Here is a 20,330-nt window from a genome sequence, read left to right on the forward strand (position 1 = left end):
CAACAACAAATGCCTCAGAAAGATTTAGTTACTTGAGCACACACAAGCCAATTCTCAACAAAATTTTTGCACACTTTCCATTAAGTACGCATTCCTGAGACAAGACACTGGGACAGTTTGGCACATAAATAGATATCACACCACAATATAAATACACATGTAAAAATAAACGACATTACTGGGTCTTCGGGTCAAATAACCTGAACTATTGAGACCAAAGACAAAATTTCCATTCATACTAGCCACACTCCACTCCAGGTAAGCCATAAAACCTTAGACAAGCTCCCAGTTTAATTCGCAACAACGATCCACATATTATCTGACTTGTCAGCAAAATGAAAGGATAGGGTATAGAGAATTTTCTAGAAGAGTGCTTTTCCAAGATGAACAGGAAAGGGGAAGTGACTCCATGTGACAAAATGTTGTGATGGGCAGTCCTGCGCAGCCACATTCCCCAACCACAGCCCCAGTCCAGTTTCAGGAGAACTGCTGAGTCCCGGTCACGCCACTTCTCCCCAGGACCTGTAGAATTTCCACTGTTCTGTCATCAGTGTCCAAGACTCCTTCAGAGATGAACAATGGAAAGCAAAAGAGCGATACCGTGATGATTCACCAACATTCCTCATTATTTAGCCTTTTGCTCCAGGTGAAGTTACACGCTGGAGAATCTGCGAGAGCCTGTAGACAGATCCAAATTGCAGCCTGGCACTAGAGAGTACAGGCAACATGAGGGATGGCATTTCCAGCACCTCATCATCAGCGTCTCACTAGCGAACCGAACCTGACTCCTACAACAGGCTCAATATTCACAACTTACACAAATATACCCCACAGCTCTCATGCAGCCAACACGCAAACCAGGAGTGTCAACCTGGTTCTGAGTAGGGGAGACTTAATTCCCCACAGAGCACGGAAACTCACCCCAAGCCCCCACCCAATTCATACATCTGCCAGGGACCCAAAATGTCCTCAGGAGAAATAAGCCCCTTTCCTGTAAGTTTTCTGGAGGGACTATTTGGCATAATTTTAACCACCTCCCTTGCTTTTCTTTAACTTCCTTTCAATTTTCCCATGTCCATCATAAAGTGTGGTGAACAAGAGTTCACACACTTAGTACAGGTCTGGCAAATTTTTAATGCTGCCGCAGGATTGTTTCTTGTCTTTTGACTGTTCAAAAACAAAGACATGGCAACAGTTTTTGTTCCTCTTCTTCCTGTAAAACTCAGCAGTAGCAATTTCCTCTGGTGGTTTTTTAACAAAATGCGCTGCTTCACCGCAGGGAGAGAACACACGAGTTTCCACGCTGAGCTACCACCCCAAACTGCCAATTTCTCGACACTAGCTGAGAGTGCACTGGGAACACTTTCTAAGGTTGGACCAAAAAACCCAAGCCCTTAGAGATATGAATACAGTATATTCTGTTATTACAGGTTTGTAACACCATTAGTACAGTAAGGGGTGGCACAAAGAATACTCTTTGAAGAGAAAGGAGGCCTAGGTGGAGAACGCAACCACTGATTCTGCATTTACTAAATTATGTGCTATATCAGAATATTAACCTTTTCCGGAGGGGGTAACTTCTTCAAAGCAAATACAGTACACTGCCTTTTCTCTCTTTTCTTTCCCTTTCTTCTGTTGCTTTTCCCCCCTGAAGTCTAAATCACTAAAAGAAAGACACAGGCTTCCTTGTGTAATTGACATGTAAAATACTATAATTGTAATAATGAGCTTGAGGAAACCTGAATTTTATTGCGAATGACATTCTGTCCTGTACGGTATGTTCAGGAAGTAGGAAACGACAGTCCAGAAAGTTGTTTTCCAAAACATCTTTCTTTTAAATCGTCACTGGATGATGTTTATTAATTTAGAGAGAGACAGACAGACAGATTGATGTTTATCAATGCAAGACAGAAACATCGATCAGTTTCCTCCTGTATGCAACTGGACCGGGGATCGAACCAAGAATTTAGACATGTGCCCTCACCGGGGATCGAATCTGCAAATGTTCTGTGGATGGGACAACACTCCAACCAACCGAGCCACCAGGCCAGGCTCCAATAAACTCTTTTGTCATAAAATACCAAGTGAAGAACTACTGCTGGAAAAATCCACAAACACTAATTGAGTTAATTTAGGTCAAAGGACATCAATAATTAAACTAAGACATGACTATGTATCTGTCTGTTAATGTATTGATATAAAACACATAGGTCACAAAGGCATGAGTAAAGATTTAGAGAATTAAAAGTGCGAGAAGAAAGATAATAGTCTTTGCATACATCAAACCATTAACGGTCTGGAGAAAAACCGAGGATGCGGGTCATAATTGTGCAGGGATTTGGGTGCCACGTCTGTGCCGTGTGGTTACTGGAAGGCTACCCCAACAATATCCAGCTTTGCACGCCGGTTGTTTATTCTCCACTGGGAAGATACTCCAGGAACCTGCTTTTTCGTCTCCCACCTCTGTGGCTGCACCAAACTCCCCACCACTCCCAAATACCCCCCATCCCATCACTGTTCAAACAGTTTTCTACCCAAAGGCAAACAGGTGTCCACTTTGAGAGAGGCCAAAGGGCCAGTGCATATAAAGGCAGAGTCTGTGGCTGTTTGGCTTTAGAACCCTCTCTAGTACAGAAGAGATGGCAACAGCGGGGTGTGGTAGTCCAGCACCGCCTGGCTTCTGGAGCAGCAATTGTGGTCTGAGGACCACCAGTACCCAGAAATTTCTTAGAAATGCAAATTACTAGCCAGCACCTAAGACTGTTGAACCCAAAGCTCCAAGGTGATGAGGCGACCAAGCTGCCAGGCCACGCCGGTGCCCACTCTACTCTGAGAACCACCGGGTTGCCAGGTTGGAATCAATCTCTCTTGGATCCGGGCTCTGCCAGTTCTTCTCCATAAATTTGAGCAAGTTACTCAACCTCTCTAACCCTTTCAGTCCCAACAACTCTTCTATAAGATGGTGATAATGGGACCACAGCCTTCGAAGAATATTACATGTGTTTTAAAAGTACTTAGTATGCTGCCTGGCCCACCGTGTAGTAGGTGCGATCAAATCTGCGACATACATCTCTGCCTCCCCCTTGAGAGGACATGGGACTTTGGGTAGGAATGCAAGCCTAAACGGCTTTATCTCGGCTCAAACTAGAAAAGGGTGGAAGGATCAGTCATCTGTGTTTTCCTTTCTGGTAAGACAAGGGCCAGAAGGGGTTGCCGCAAGCCCTAGTTACACCTTCCTATAAGGCCAGAAGTTGAAGACTTTCAGCTGGTCTCAAACATAATAAAATTATTAGATAGTTTTTCCCAGGAGTCAGTAATACCGGCTGCACGTGTGCTCCCTGGTAGGCAGGATCAATTTCTACTTGTCCCAGACCAGGCCCTGAGATTTCTTGCAACTCTGATGTGCTGTGACTTCAACCTGAGATCATGGCTGTGTGAACCACATTCCAACACTTAGCTCAGCTTTAAAAATAGCGACCTACATTGGCAGGACTATTTCCGTCTGTCCAGAAACTCCCCAGGATTCACTGAACTGATTTGCGACTTTGCGCTTCACCCATCTATTCTCTGCAACAGATTCAAACTGTCCTGGACATAAAAGATCTTCCTAATTTGCAGGAAGTGGTAACAGCGGTGACTGGGACAGGCAAAGCTGCAGAGCTAATTGTGTTGGGACCGTAGGTGGAAGCAACTCATGGTTTCTTCCCGGAGGTACACCTCTTGTCCCTAAATACAATCTTGATGGAAAATCTGACCTAGGAACAGGTGGGCTCCTAGAAAACGCCCTGCAGGCTGCACGGTGACGGGTGTTTCCTAGGAAACACACTTCAGGATTAGCAGAAGGGATGCTGTGTGAGAAAAGGAAAATGAGGCCGGCTTCTGAAGTCCCGGGTCAGATTCAAGTTCTGCCACCTATTAGCTTTGTGGCCCTGGACTCTAAACTCTTTCTGCCTTATTTTCAGCATCAGTAAACCAGAATTAGTCTCACTCATTGATTCTCACCCTGGCGTGATTTTGTCCTGGGGACGCTTGTCAATGACAATGTCTAGAGACATTGTTGACTAACAAGAGGGACAAGAATTCTGTCATCTAGTGAGTGGAGGCCAGGGATGCTGCTAAACAAGCTTCAATGCACGAGACAGCCCCCAGAACACAGAATAATCCAGCACAACTGACACTAGTGTCCCTCTATAGCTCATAAAGTAATAAATGTATAATTCACAGCTCAGCACTGAACCTATAGTTGGTGCTGAATACAACTTTAAAAAAAGCATTCTTGATGTTCCCACTTGAAGCCTAATTATGATAAATAGATATCTTTACATCAGACAGAATGACTTTAAATCCCAGGTTGGCCACTTAATGGCTGCACAGCTTTGGGCAAAATACTTGGCCTTTCTGGGTTTTAGTTTTTGTGTCAAATACAAATCACACCCAGCTCACAGCGATGTTATGCAGATCAATGAGATGAATAAAGTCAGGAGTACAGTGCTGGACCTTTATAGAATCGTCCACAGATGGTGTGCTGTGTTACAAGTGGTTCTAATAGTAACGACAGCAACTTTTATGTTTGACCTAACACTTTAAAAATCACTTCCACGTACGGGATTTCCTGGGTACTCACAAGTCTGCCTCACCAAACAACAGAAGCCGGTGAGGCATTAATTAATGTATTGGAAAAATAAAGACACGGAGGCTCGATGTGCAATGGCGGCGCCAGATTTCCTCCCTTTGAGGGAAATAAACCCAGCAATGCAGTTGGAAGTGAGACTGAGGTTGTGTAGATTGCGGGGGGTGGGGAGGGGTGGAAATGGGAGAGGACGAGGGTAGAGCCCATTAAAAGTCACCCTACGCAAAGCTCCCGCTGGCGGTTTGCAACTACTTAGAAGAGTGTCCAGAAAGAAAGCATACTACTTGCTACTTCAAATTACATGCCATGAACCCTCTACCGTAATGAAGTCCAGCTTCAGGTTCGGGGCTTCCTTAAACACCTGGCAGTACTGACCAGCAGGAGCCAGGATGAAGCTGTACCTCAGAAACTGGTATTGAGAAGCTCATTATCATGTCCATTTCCGATAAGACATATCTATTCAGTTATTCATCCATGGCAGAGAATGACACCACAAAAATCCAACAAAATAATATATGATCCTGAGTTCGATCATCTTTATTTCTTTGAACTCACAAAGATTATTTTCAGAATAACCCAAAGTTGTATAGTGTTACAAATGGTGTTATAAAATGTAAAGTATTTTCTCATTTATTTTGCTCTAAATGGTGGCTGGATTATAGCGCCCACAAACTAACAAAACTCCTAATCTCAAGCAATTTGCAAACAGATGACACTGCAGGTTGAGGAGCAATGTGGATCAAGGCAACAGAAGCAGAGAGGGAGGTAGAAAAAGAAACAAAAGTGGTTCTGCATGAATTTAAAAAGCTCCAAGTTTGGTGGCAGCCTTTTTTCTCTTTCTGACCAACTTTGTGTGATCTTTAGGATTGAGGGGGTTCTCTCATGCAAAGTTTCTTGTTCCAATTAGTCGCTGACTAACCAACTCAGTCTTTTTAAAAAATATATACATATTGATTTTAGAGGGAAAGAGAGACAGGGAAGGGGGAGGGGGAGAGAGAGGGAGAGAGAAAGAAACATCCCTTCTCTGCCTCCCGAACGCGCCACAACCGGGGATCAAACCCAATACCCAGGTGCGTGCCCTGAACAGGACTTGCACACACAACCTTTTGGTGTATGGGACGACTCTACAACCAACTGAGCCCCACTGGCCAGGGCCCGATGTAATCGTGTGGTTCCGGTTAATCATGCTGTTGCTACATAGACGTGTTGGGAATTAGGTTGCATTCTGTTCTATTTTAGAAACTAACTCTCGTCATCCACTCAGGCTTTAGTAGAGCAGTCAGTTTTCACTCTAGTAGAACAAGTAAGTTTTCCATCCCATGGTCCCTCGGCAGCAGCTTTCAGTGCAGGTGCGTGTGAAGAAAGCTACATGAATAGGAAGAAAATAACCTCAAAGCTATGCGCCGAGAGGAATCATCCTACCAACAATTTTTGACATTTCACTTCTATTATGACAAGAACAACAGGAAAATTCAGTCAAGGAAGAAAAGTAAGCAGCCAAGAACTGGTTTGAATATTAATGCCAAGCCACTTAAAAGCAGAAACTCAACAATATATCCATAACCAAATCCTTTTAGTAGAGCTCAAATGAAGGGTACACCGAGAGTTTAACTCCGGTAAAAGACATTTGGATGTATATTATAATAATCAAAGTGAAACATTGTTCTAATTATTTTCCGCAGCTTCACTGTGTGGTTTACAACCCACCCAGTAAAACTCATTGCGTCATTATACATCCAGGAGTTTCAGTACAAACTTCTCTCCAGCCTACCGAATTACTTGGTTTCTAACTGGCTGTCCGGGAGAATCACTAGGAGAATTGACGCCAGGTTAACTAGTTCTCTTCCATAACTCTGGACATAGAAACTTTAGGCCCCCTCTGTAAACAATCCCGTCACAGACTTAAGACATCTTGCAAGACTGACAGCGTGTATCTGGACTCCCCAAACATTGCACACAGGGGTGTCTATGAAAGTCAGACGCAGCTCTGCCTTAATTTAGACATTTGATTTTTGCAAAGTGCACTTGAATCTGTTAGCACACTGGAGTCTCCAACACAGTGGATCCGGAAGGACAATTATCATTAGCCCCGTATTGTACTGGAGGAAACAGATGAATGACGGCCAGGCTGGCCAAGGATGCCCTGAGAGGCACTTGAGAGCTAAATGTGGGAACAGCCAGCCCATCAATAATCGAGCCCCTTTGACTAGCATGCCATTGTCCGCGCCCATGATGCCAAGGCCGGTGCGCACTCTGTGAGGGCAAGGACCAGGTCTTCACCATATTTCTCTTCTTACTCAGACTAGTGTCCAACATGTAACAGAAGCTCAATATGCGCTGAGTTCATATAACAGTCCAAGGTACATGATGGTACTGGCACTGAACCCTAGGCATCACAGTGGCAGCTCCCAGCCTTCTAGCCTGTAAGCGTGTGGGTCAGGGGAGGAGGCAGGTAATACGCGTTCGGTAACTGCTATTAGGCAGACACCGTTCTAGGGATTTTCACAGGTTATTCCATTTTAAATCTCACAAAACCTTCACAAGAGGCGCTGGTGGTCACCAGGACGGCTGAGACAATGGATCAAAAACAAATGAACAAAATTGGTTACAGAAAGAATGTACACAATATGATGTACTTTTTAAAAATTTCTCTGTCCATAGGCGTAAGAAAACATTCTGCTCCTGCTCGGGTACCTCAGGTGGGCAGAGCATCGTCCTGACACACCGAGGCTGCGGGTTCATTCCCTGGGCAGGGTTGAAATGGTTCCCTTGCTCCCCTGGACTTAGGAAGCCACTGTGTGCACCACTGAGGTAGCCTTGACCTTCCATAATTACTGTGTTAATCCATGTCTTCCTAGATTATAAGCTCCTGAGAGTTCATACCTTCAAAAAATTCCACGTTCTGCACGTAGCTTATGCTCAGTAAACACTGACTTGTTAATAATTCCCTGCAACTTGAACTCTTCTCATTAGCAATGTGACCTTGAATTGGAATAATCTCTTTTTGTCTGTAATATCCCTCAGCCAATTACACTTCCTATAAGGCCGCCAGCAGTCCCTTTCATCTTCCATCCCTAGAGTGCTCAGTACGTGGCAACGGTAGGTGTGCAATGCGTACTGTTTGTTGACTCGCCGGACATAGACGTGGTCCTGTTGTGCTTGCTTTCCTATCTACAAAAACTTGCACAAAAATAGGTATATTATTATTTGCTTCTGGACGGGAGACCTAAATACATAGAAGTAATAACATATGTCTTCATATTACCCTCCGCTGTTGAATGGCTGCTAGGACTATTCTTTCTGCACGATAAGAATGTATACATGTGGCCACCATGGGACCCCTGAGTTCACCCATGGCCAATAAGCCTGTATCCTGCATTATTAGATCCCAACCTGCAACCACTCTTATCAGCATTCAGTACAGGATCTGGTACATAGGAACTTTCATACCATTTGTTTCAACAAACAAATGCATGAATAGCATTCATCTGTGGAGCATCCTTCACAAGGAGCCGTATGACAATGAGCAGGCGTGTGAATGATTTCAAGAGAGGGATGCTATAATCCATAACGTACTCCAGCCAGCAAGAGGTCCTGGAAGCCTCCTGTTTTTCTAAAGACAAAATGGAACTCAAAGGCCTCAACTTGAAGTCAAAGAATTTAAGTCTAAATCTTTCTGCTGTAACTTAAGCCATGATCAGTTTCCTTGATATAAAGTCATTTTCATTTTCCAGAAGAAGGTTCACTTAGACGGCAAAGGCGGTTCCCCTCTGTTGGCAAGCTCCCCCTCCCCACCAAGACTGAGTTCCCCTGACTTCTCAGTTTAAGGAACCCCAATTGTACAGAAAAGTGGAAAGGAGTGTACAAACTACCACCCTTGCCCTGTTCACCTACAGCAGCGGCTCCCAACAAGGTGGACACTCCCCGGTGGGCATTTGACCAGGTCTGGGGACAACTGGGGGTGGTGGAGCATTACTGGCATCTAGTGGGTCGAGACGAGGGATGCTGTGACACGTCATACAGTGCACGGAATGCCTCAATAGAGTGACTGGCCCAAATGGTCCGGTGTGGAGGTTGAAAAACAATGACATAGGTTTACCTATTGTTCATATTTTTCAACATTTATTAGACCCATCTCCCTTTTCTCCTTTATCTTCTCCCTCCATCTGTATAAAATGTTTACTTGAACCATTCTGCAGTAAGTAATGGACACCAGGGCGCTTCAGCCAAAAATTCATCAGCCTCTATCTCTTAACAAAAAGGACATTATGTTTACAAACTACAAAACTGTATCACACTTAAAACTTAATATCAGTACAATATTATCTAGTATATAGTCTATATTCATATTTCTGCAATGATCCTAGGAAAAGTCTTTTAGAGGTTTTGTTGTTGGATTCAGTATGCATTCAAGCTTTATAACTTGCAATGACTTCTCCTGTCTCTTTATTCAATCAAGTACAAAGGATGCAAAGTTATACATTTAGGACTTGAGAAAAGATGCCACCTTTTCCTTCCAAACCCAGCAATAATAGCTGATGCTTGTGAATCACACCATAGAGGCTACTCAGCCATGACTTCCAGAGATCCCACAGGGCCTGGTTGGGAATGATAGTTGTGGAATAGATACTGTTTGTTAACTGACCTCACACACAAGTAGTTAAAAGCCTTTTACGCAAGTGTGATGGTAACTGTGGGCAGTTGGGCCGCAGCAGTAAAGGGCTCCAAAGACTCCTTGGCTTTGTTGAAGAGCAAACTTCAAAATGGGAAAATAAATTAATACATGTATCACCAAACAAAGAAACAACAACAACAAAAACCAGAACAAAAAATGTTTTATGACGAGGAATTGGTGAGCCAGGACTGAGAGTCGCTCAGTCTGGTGGCGAGGGCAAGGCAGCTGGCCGGACAGGCGACAGTGGCAACCTGCACAACAGGCGCCAGAACAAGGGTTTCTACATTGAAGAACGTTTTGCCCCAGGGAGAAAGCGACCCGCCCCCCCACCAGATGGCTTAATGAGCCAGGAGCCCAGAGCACAGCCACATGGACCATCCCCTGACATTTGCTGGGGAATGTCAGACCTCTAGCCACTCCTTTTGTCCTTCCTCTTCCCAGAAAGGATCTGAAATGGCAAACAAATCTCCTGAAAAGACAGTAAAGAGCCTGGCTTAGCTGCTAACTGGAGAAGATGGGCCAATCTGGACAGAGAGAGGAATCGGAGTAGACACAGAACGAGCCAAGCCCCTACACACAGAGGCCTTCAATCATTGGGCGTTGACTCCTTTCTGCAAGGTTCTGTGGTCAGTGTTGTGTGTGATGTAGAGACCCTCTAATGGACAGTTCTGTTGGCTACAATGCAGTCTGAGAACTATTTCTCTCTGCCTAGTAACTTCATGACAATACATTCATTCATTCATTCATTCATTCATTCAATCAAAACATTTTATTGAGGACTTTTGTGCCAGTCATTGTGTGGGACCAGGGCTTTGATGAGCAGATGGGTGCTTACCCTCAGGGAATTGATGCTATCTCGGAAGAAGGCAAGCATCATAGCTTACTCTCCCTGAAATACCATATAGGCTCTGGCTGGTTCCTGGAACCCTGAGATCTCATTGAAACTCCTCAGGTAGGAGCGTCCTGCTGGGCAAATTGGGTGGTACTCCTCTCCAATTATCCCACAGAGAGGACAATCTCACCCACAGAGACCATTAAGTGCTTTTTCCTACTTGATCTATGGCCCAGTCTTCTGCTCTCAGCTGTAATATGGAACTTGAATATACTCACAGGACCCACCAAATGTATCATGTCATTGAATTTGACAGCGATTATAGGATTAATGAAACCCAGAATTGGCTGAATCTACCAAATGGCCTAATCTAATTTTTGAAAGCCTTCTTGAAACACTTTTGCAAACACTCATCACTGTGTGAGGCAGCACTGAAGTTCACAGTTGTCTTTTGTTTAGATGACTCGTAATATTTCTACTCAACAACCTAGACAAATCCAATTGGCTTCCCATTGAACGCTGTCAAGAACTACAGAATGAAAAATTCACAAATTTTCTGAGTTACCTATCTATTGTAAAAATTCTATTTTCATAGCTTGTTTGGGGCCATGTCCATATACTTTCACCATTACTGATTCTCGAATGAAGTGTTTGCCTGGACTCTAATTTTTTATATCTTCTTAGCCTTGCTTAATGACTTTCAGAATCTTATGTTTTAAAAGTATATGTAACAGCGATCTCCCATTCCATTAAATTTTTTAATTTCTGAGTAAAATAATGAAATATTACAAAAAATTACCCTCAATTACATAGAAGCAGGAATAAAAGGGAAGAGATTATTAAAAAGAAAAGTGTAGAGTGGTGAAGAAAGTAATATATGCATATTTGCACCTTTCATGAATAAAGCTAGAGATGGAAGACAACCTGCCTAGAAGGCAGAAGACTGAGTTCAAAGTATGCCATTTGCCCTGGCTGGTGCGGCTCAGTGGGTTGAGGGCCGGCCTGTGAACCAAAGGGTCGCCAGTTGATTCCCAGTCAGGGCACATGTCTGGGTTGCAGGCTGGATCCTCAGTAGGGGGCGCACAAGAGGCAACCACACACTGAGGTTTCTCTCCCTCTCTTTCCTCCCTTCCTCTCTAAGAATAAATAAATAAAAATCCTTTAAAAAAAACAAAACAAAACACAAACAACAAAAACCCCCAAAGTGTGCCATTTGTATCAGGGATCAGCAAAACATTTTGTGTAAAGAGATGGTAATAAATATTTTCAGCTTGGAGGTTCACAGGGTCTCTGTTGCTTCTCCTCAACTCTACTATTTGTATTTCCAGTGGACACAGAAGCTAAGTAAACCAAAGGGTGTGGCCAGGCTCCAATACAATTGACTTGGTCATCTGGCCACAGTGTGCTGACCCAGACATCTAGTGGCACCTTGCTGAAGTGACTTCTATTCCTGCCCCTCCGTCTTCCTATTCAGAGAATGAAGGTGCTGGACTACATGACATCTGAGGTCCCCTCAAGCTTGAAAATGTCACCTTCATCAACTTGACAAATCCCATGCTCGAAGGCCATATTCTCTACCAGAATTAGAAGAGACCCAGCTACACAAATTTCATAAAATGGCTTTTCCACCAAGATAACAGTGCACCTCTCAAGGAAGGCGAACAAGAATCCTGTTTTCACAGCAGCTGACCCAAAGGTACAACATTATAGTTCAGTCCATCACATGCACGAACACATATAGAAAGTTTTAAATCTCTGGCCCATTGATAAGGTCTTGAATATGCAACACACATGCGGTCTATAGACAAAACGGAAAAGCTCTACTGGCTGCTGTCCACTACTCAAACACAAATTTTTAGTTTGTACGCACAGCATGTGAGAAGATTATTTTAATATCAAGAAAGGTCATGCTTAATAACAGCCACCATGATTTTAGCCATATTCATATTTTTTTTTCATGTCAATGGCCATGAATTTCCCAAGCTAAAATGGTTCTATTGTCAACCAAAATCATAGTGGAGTTGCGTTGGCTATGGCGGAAACTGCTGGAGACATCTCTTTGCTGGTGAATTAGGGTCCCTAGAGAACAGCCTATATGGTGCACCCGCTGACGTCCTTAAAGTAAGACAGAGGAGGACCAAAATGTGTCAGCTGGACTGTGCTGGTTTCATATTTAATGGATTATTTATAATATAATGACAACACATCAAACTAGTATATTTTATTTTTATCTAATTGTAGGAAGATTTCTGGAGGCTTTTAATTAACAACCATTTCATACAGATTCATGACCTTGTTCACCTGTTCCTTTGTCTAGAAGTTTCTTTCCATTGAAATTTCTTTCAATTCCTCGACACAACCTGGAATTGGTACAGTTCTACAGCTTCCCTCCATTTTCCTGAAGTACTAATATCAAAGCAGAAAGTATTTACATGAGGCTAAGCACAGAAATCAAGATTATTTTTAATGCGCCCTGCCAACGTATCAAAAGGGAACACAGTATTTCACTAGATTTCTCAGTATCTGCACATCTTCAAGGGCATCTAACATGTGTGGCCAGAAGGGCCCAACTAGCCTCATGGAAGCCACACACATAGGCATGGAAACAGGTATCTATCACTCAGGGTCTTTCCACCACTTTGACTGATTGGTCTTGAAAATAACTGGAAATCATAAGGAGAAAACACACTCTAAGGATAGTGTGGGAACTTTGTGGTTGTATTGGAAGTGAATTTACAAGTGCTTCCCACCCAGTATTGCCCGCCAATTAATTATTTTTACTTTGTTCATTCAAAAACCCTATTATTGCACAGGATGTTATGGGTGGAATCGTGACAGGGAAAGAGAGATGATAAGCCCCTGACCTCAAAGAACGACCAATGTAATCAGAAACAGGGAGGGGAGGAGGCGGTGCAGAGCCTGAGCTCGCAACCTCTTTGCTCCACACGGGAAAACAGAACTGCGGTTCTTCTCTTCATAAGATCTCTAAGAGCCGGAGTCCTCCTCAAATTCTGCAGGTGAAGGAGAAAGCCTCCCTTCTTTGCTGATTTTCAGTTTCCTATTCTGTCCTCATATTTCCCTAACAATTTTGAGAACAATCACATGTATCATGAAAAGTTTAATACAAACTGTAGCAAAATAAATGGTGGCATTAGCAACACCGTTAAGGCTGCTCAGTTTTTGTCCATCTTCCCCAGCTTCCAGTGAGAGTTCATTCGTATTTCTCATTTGGTCTGCTCCCACGATAGGCATGTTATCACTGAACACAGAGAAAGGTCCAGAAATCAGTTGTCCTAGCTCCGGTAGTGGACACAAGGAATCTCTGCTACCTTTTTATGTCCAAACGTGATCGTTTTCTAAATAGGACGAAAAGCTATCACTTATTTCCACAAGATGTGTCACAGACAAGAAATGAGCTAAAAGAAGGAGGAAGACAATAAGCTCCTGATATTTCTACACTGTGGACTAATGATTTCCACACCAAGGAAGATGTTTATGAACAACATCTGCAGGCTTACAAATTGTGGGAAAGTTTCATTGAAAGCGTGTATGACAAGCTAAGTTTTTATTAGACAAGCTCTAAAAATCTCCTCTAAGTGACAATACTACTATATACTATACCCATGAATATTTCCAGGAAGGAGATTTTATCAACTAGATGATATATTCATTAGAAAGTGTGGAAGAGCCTTTCAAAATGACAAGTGCTCCTTACAGCGAGGCTTCTCCAGTTTTAAAACACTTTTACATCACAATTAGCTGAACATCTGCTTCAAATTGGGGTCTGGCTAAGGTGGGGCCACCTTTCTTTCTAGTGAGTCCCCCAGGGAATGAGGATGCTGGTGGCCCAAGGAACACACTTGGGTTTAACCTGTAGCTCTTAGACAGTTGTCTGTGAGGCACTAACATGGGCCTGATAGGGATCTGCCAAGAGGGATGGCAGCACCCACTCTGCACCTGACACTGACCTTGGGAGACCCAGGCCAAGGCTACAGAGTCCTTGAGAACTCATCTGAACACAGAAACCACCATAAACTATGTCTGCTGAACAATAGAGGCACTTCACGTTCATGGTCATCTCAGATTTGTAACACAAGAGCGGGGTGACCACCCACTAAATGGAGCTGTAACTCATTTCCTTCCAACAGCAGTGGATAACCGCCATTATGGTCGGGAGTCAAAGGACTCTCTTCTCTGAGCAGGGTGGGGGGTTAGCCCCTATTCTCACGCTATCCTATTCACAGCTCAAGACAAGGGGCACAAGACACATGGCACCATCTTTAGCTGTGGCTTTAGTTCTTCAGCAGAGCAGAGTTTAGAAGCCCTGGGACACTTCCCTGGAAGCCCCAACCCTACTCCTCTCCCACAGGACTTGTTGAGCGCCTATAGCCTCTTAGAACTTGTTGAAATTCTCTAACAACACAAAATGATCAACTGGCCCCCATTCACAAGGCACATGTACAAAAGCTGATGACAGGAAACTATCACAGATAAAATAATTTGAGAATAAACAGGTATCCCTACAGAAGTATTACATACCCTGTGAGAACCATTTCTTGGGCTACCTCCTTCACAAGGGCCTGCCTCTTACCTCCAGTAATGGTGTCTCCGCTCTAAAGGAAGGGGAAAGGAGGGAGGAAGGGGGGCAGAGAGAGAGACAGAGAGTGCACAAGTGTGCGGGCTAGCTCTCCAGAGCCACACAGTTGCAAAACTCCAGGTGGCTCCATTTATAAGTGACCCCCTATCCTAGTTCTTTTATAAGTTCCAAGCACTATTACATCCAAGTGGTGGACCACCAGCATCGGGATGTGCCTGAAGATGGAGCTGAATGAATAGACTTGAAAAAAAAACTGCACTCCGGAATTTTTCATCGGCGCAACTGAAGCCGCGATATTTAGAACAGTGAAATTACCAACAGCAATAAGCAAACATCTGCTTATACCTGTAACTAAATCAGCAGAGATGAAAAGATCCTTTTGGCAGCAAAACAAATGAGGCTCTTACACTCATTTTGCCTGACAGAGATTTGACAACAGGTTCCCAAATGAATTACAGCCATAAAATACTTGGTATCAGTGCTAGGATCCTGGGTGAATGTTGACTTCCAAGCCCTAGCAGAGACAAGAAGCACCGTCTCAGCTAGTTCCAAAGCAAACGGCCCGGAGGCACGGATACCATCTTGCTGGTTGAAGGCCTGTGTATTTCTCCTTCTGCCTGGCAGCCCCATGCATCTGGTATTTTACAATCTTAGCTGGACTCCAAGGACAACGCAGCAGGGAGAAGGGGCAGTAATTGCATTTTGTAAGCAATTAATTTTTTTCTTTCCTTTCAAATTTCCTCCTTCATGTTCATCAAATGTTAAGAATTCAATAAAAACATGCACCTCGGTCATTGCCTCTGGAAAACAGACCAAGTCAAATCCTTCCCAAATGAGCAGATTTATCCATCTATAGGTTCTTAGGCTCAGCACTTCATTCATTTCCAGTCACCGTACCAGTCGGACAACTTCCTCACTTTCTGCAGTCGCGACCCCTGGAAGCCCACACCAGTCCTACTAGTCCCTAAGTTGATAGAAGAAAGGAGTTCCCAAGATGTTGGTGAGTCTGGGGCTCTTTAAAACAAATTTCATCTTTATGAATATAGCTTCAACTACTTAAATCAAAAACCTTAAACCTTACCCATAGTCAAATTATGTATCACAAGTTTATATATAAATTTGGAAGATGAAAAAACTTTGAAACAATTTAGATAAAAAGATTAATAACTATGATGCTTAGAATTAATTGACTTGGTTTAGGCATGGAACAAAAAATTACACATCAAAAATCATGCATTTCAGTGTTCTGCCCTAATAACATCTTAAAATTTGTAAATTTCCCTCAACCACACAAAATGGATCTTGATTTCATAAAGGATTAGAATATAAATATTCCAATTAAAGGTTTGTCCTGCTGCATCCAAATGACATTCTAGCATAATGAGAAACCCTAACTTGTTTAAAGATAATGTCGTGCAAATGATACATACAGGCTAAATTGGTGGATATTAACTTTTCATTCCAATAATTAATTTGGCTATGTGTGTTCCTCCGTGTCAAATGGCAAAAACTGAGAACTGCCACACAGTGTGACCTCCACCTCCGGTAGGACAGATGGCTATATCCATCCCTAAAAGTTCTGGTTTTCTCCTGCCTCCTAAATCCTCTGTACCCTAAGGTAGCCCATCCACACGGAGGTTTCTAAATTCCTGTAGTTCTTACCATCTCGCCCCTTCACATGGTCTGACACAGGAAATTCAAATATCACACATCCAAACCTGAACTCACCTTTACTCCTTCCCACCCGCTCCTCTGCCTACCTTCCCCAACCCGATACATGGCAGCCCTTGTACCACAAGAGGCAACAGTGAATTCCATGTATTTCAAAGAAGGCACCTACTGCCTGCACTGCCTTTGACTGCTTCAATTTTGCGGCCCATCCCAGAAGCCTTCTCTCTCTCCATCTCCATTCATCCTGTCAACTGACTTCACCTTCTGGCTTAATGGTGCCTCCTTCCAGGGACTTTCCCCAACCTGCTGTGCCCAGTACGGTGTGGTACTCAGAACACGCTGGTATTCGGTGATGGAAATGTGGCCACTCTGACTTGAAATGTGCTTTAAGTGTGAAATGCGCACCAAGTTTTAAAGACATAATAGGAAAAACTAGAAAATGTTTCGTTAATAATTTTTATACATTGACTACATATTGAAATGATATTTTAGATAAATTATATATTGAAATGATACTATTTTGGATATACTGGGTTGAGCAAAATATACTATTAATTTCACCAATTTCTTTTTATTTTTTCTTTATTCTTCAAATACAGTTGTCTCCATTTTCCTACCACCACTTTCCCCGGCCCCAAACACCCCCACCTCCCACCCTCAATCCTGTCCCCCTATGGCTTTGTCCAAGATTTCTTTTTATTTTTAAAATACGTCTATCAGAAACATTCAAATAACCCATTTTGCTGACTTTGTAATTTTACTGGATTGTGCTGCCCTTGACCCTTCAGACAAGGTTGGGGTTTCGCTCAGATGTCCTTCTATCCCCCATTCTGTTCATTTGCTTGGTGACTGGATTATGTGTTCTTGGACCTGTTAGCATCTTTAAGCAGGGAACTAGCAGCCTTGTTCAGGAGTATACCCGTAACTGCCGCTTGGAGGCGCTCACATAAGTTTGCTGGAGGAAAACAAGCACTACATTCACAATTAAGACACAAGAGTTGTGGTGACCTTACCTCCAGGGGCCACTGTTATGCCAGAGTATAAAGTAACTTGTTTCCACCAGCCTTCCAGTTTCATTCACTGCAAATATCTAACATGGGTGGTTAAATGAGTCTCTTCCTCCTCATCAGATTTTTACGTCTTTAAAAAATGTCTTAGTCTTTCCTTGTTATCTTTCACAGGACAGAGTGAACACTATTACCTTAATAGTCTCCATAAATTCAACAAGTAGTAAGCTAAAAATACATACTTGCTTACGAGTTTTGACAAAGCAAGGCTGATATAGGAGAGGAAGTATTCAACTACATTGGACTCTTGTTCCATCAGGTACAAATATGGAACCACCTTGCTAGGAGGGGAGAGGCTAAGAGCAGGGGTTGAGGTACAGGTGGGACAGTGGGGACAGAAGGAGAGCTGACTCCAGCAGGGCCAGCGACCTCCTTTAAAGGTAAATATTCCACTTGCCACACCACCGAGAAGCTCCCACAGAAGTCAGTACACAGGAATGGCTCTTTGCAGGATACACGCCCTCTCCTCTTTCCTACTCTGGACAGTAAGAAGCAAGCAAGGACTGGCCCAAGGGTACTGGGTATTACCCGAGGTGACAATCTACCTCTGTAACAATGTCTGCAGACCCCAAATCACCTGTTCTCTGCATGAAGGCGCTTCTCACACAAAACTCAATCTTCATTTACTCGGATACCACAGGAAGCTAGTGCACAACTAATCAACTGCTAAGTTTATTCCATGAAAGCCTCCATTGCAAAACATACGTTTGTTCCTAGGCTTTTTAAAAAACTTAAATGGAAATCCAGTTGTCCAATTCATCATCGTTCGCTGGCTGACTGTTAGCTCCGCCGCTGTGATTAACATTTCCGATGCACACTCCTGAAACCATGAAGATCATTTGCTTTATGCACAGGAAGGGTGCCAGCCATCGCTCACGATGCACGAGACCACCCCATACGGGCCACTCTCTTTCTAGTGAAAAGAAGGAGCCAACGGAGAGGAGCTTCGTCTAGAGCACAGCTGGGTGAGATGAAAAGGAAGAAGCAGTGCATATACCCCCCCCCAAAAAAACCCCATAATAAACTTCTTTAATCAGCTATAAAATCCATAATTACTCTTTACAGTCCGCTACATTCTGTATGCATTTCTCACATGGATACCCAGCATCTTATGACTGAAAAATATTTTCTGGGAGATAGAGAAGTCAAAACTACAAAGGCTTTTGGGAAATTTTCGTTGTCCTGTTTCATTTCTTTTTTAGTATGGCCTACCTGAAGCTTCTGTTCTGGGAGCTCTCTGATCACCCCTGGAGCATTTGACATTCTACCTCTGAAAGGTTGGGTTGTGTTTTTGTTCTTTCCCACTGCCAGCCCTACTGCTTATGGGATTTTGGCCCTGTGTCCTTGAGGCCAGGCTCTGTTTATATAATTGTTCTAATTTCCTTCTTGCAATGACTTTTTTGCCTATTTTTAAAGATCTCAACCTTCGTTCCATTTCTTTTTCATCTCTTGCCCTAGGATGTTTCGCTCTGGCAGGCGTCCTCTTGTTCTCTTTGGCAGCATTTCACAAACCTACAGTCTTGAAGATCAGAATGTGCACTTGCAAAGGGAGCCTTGCCCAAGGAGATGAAGCCACTCTGCAGACATTACCTCATCAATCTCTCCCAGGCTCTGCAAAGGAGGGACCCATTTCCCAGGAGACAGGATGCAGATAGCTGTGTTTTTAGTCTGAAAGAATGAGCGGACTGTCACTCATTTACATCACAATAGGTCCACTTTCTTACTTCTCCCATTCTTTCCTTGAGCCTCAGCCTTAATTCTTACCCAGCACAATAGGGTGAATCATCTCCAGACTAATTTCTGTCTCTTGCTGTACAGGCACAAAGCAGCAGCACATTCCCTTTACGTTTCATTTCAATTTCGCCCTCTGTGTTACATACCGTCTTTGGTTCCTTGGAGAGTTTCCCATCTGTTTGATTTTTTTCCACTCTTATACTATTAATGATTTTACTTAGATTTCTTGTACAGTTTGATAATTTTTATTCTTGAAGACTTATTTATTTTTTTAGAGAGTGAGGAAGGGAGGGAGAAAGAGAGGGAGACAAACATTGATGTGCAGTAGAAACATCAACCTGTTGTCTCTCGCATGTCCAAAGCCAGGGACCTGGCGAGCAAACCAGGTGACCTTAAGGTTGGCTGGACGACTCCCAAGGCACGGAGTAACAGCAGTCAGGACTGGATAACTTTTGGTAACTTTTTATCTGAAAGAGCCACCAGCCACAGCACTCTTCTCCCCCACACCATTGTGATAAATTGGGCAAATGATATGGAAAAAGTTATATAGGTGACCGAGCTAATGGAGTTTCCGAATTAGCTTTAGGAATTCAGACTTCATCTTATTTTCCTTAACTACTTCATAACAATGTTCACATTTAATGATCTCAACAACCCTATACAGTCATTATTACTATGCCCATTTCACAGATAAGAAAACTACGAGAGAATTATCTAGCTACGAAGTATATGGAGCCAACATTTCAACCCAGTCTTGTCTGAATCAAATCCTGAGTCTATGCCTTTTTTTTAACTTCTTTCTTAACACACTAACAGAAAGGATTACCGCCAGCCCCCCACCCCACACCTCCTTCACCTGTGTTTCTAGGGCTTGAGGTCCTTAACAAGCAACTGACCTTGGACTGCTCCCTGCATTGCAAATGATAGCTTGGCTTACTACAGACTTTCTTTTTCCTTTGAGCAGGCAATGTTGGCCCATGGACATACCAGCCCAGGGACATAACCTTCAGCTCATTTTGTCTTAAACGTTAAATACATGTCCCCAGGAGGCAAGACAGTGTTGGCTGGTCTCCCTGTGTCTCCTGGCCAAGTGTTGCCAAAGGCACTAGGAAGCCAACACCCCG

At 43.3% G+C, this 20,330-nt stretch overlaps 1 protein-coding gene across 3 annotated transcripts in view; it reads right to left on the minus strand.

Annotated features, from left to right (window-relative positions):
- Positions 1-20,330, minus strand: part of FRMPD4 (FERM and PDZ domain containing 4) — a 332,589-nt gene that overhangs the window by 152,843 nt on the left and 159,416 nt on the right. The gene's annotated exons all lie outside the window — the stretch shown is intronic.

Source organism: Desmodus rotundus, chromosome X (genome assembly GCF_022682495.2).
Source record: "Desmodus rotundus isolate HL8 chromosome X, HLdesRot8A.1, whole genome shotgun sequence".
Lineage (NCBI taxonomy): Eukaryota > Metazoa > Chordata > Mammalia > Chiroptera > Phyllostomidae > Desmodus > Desmodus rotundus.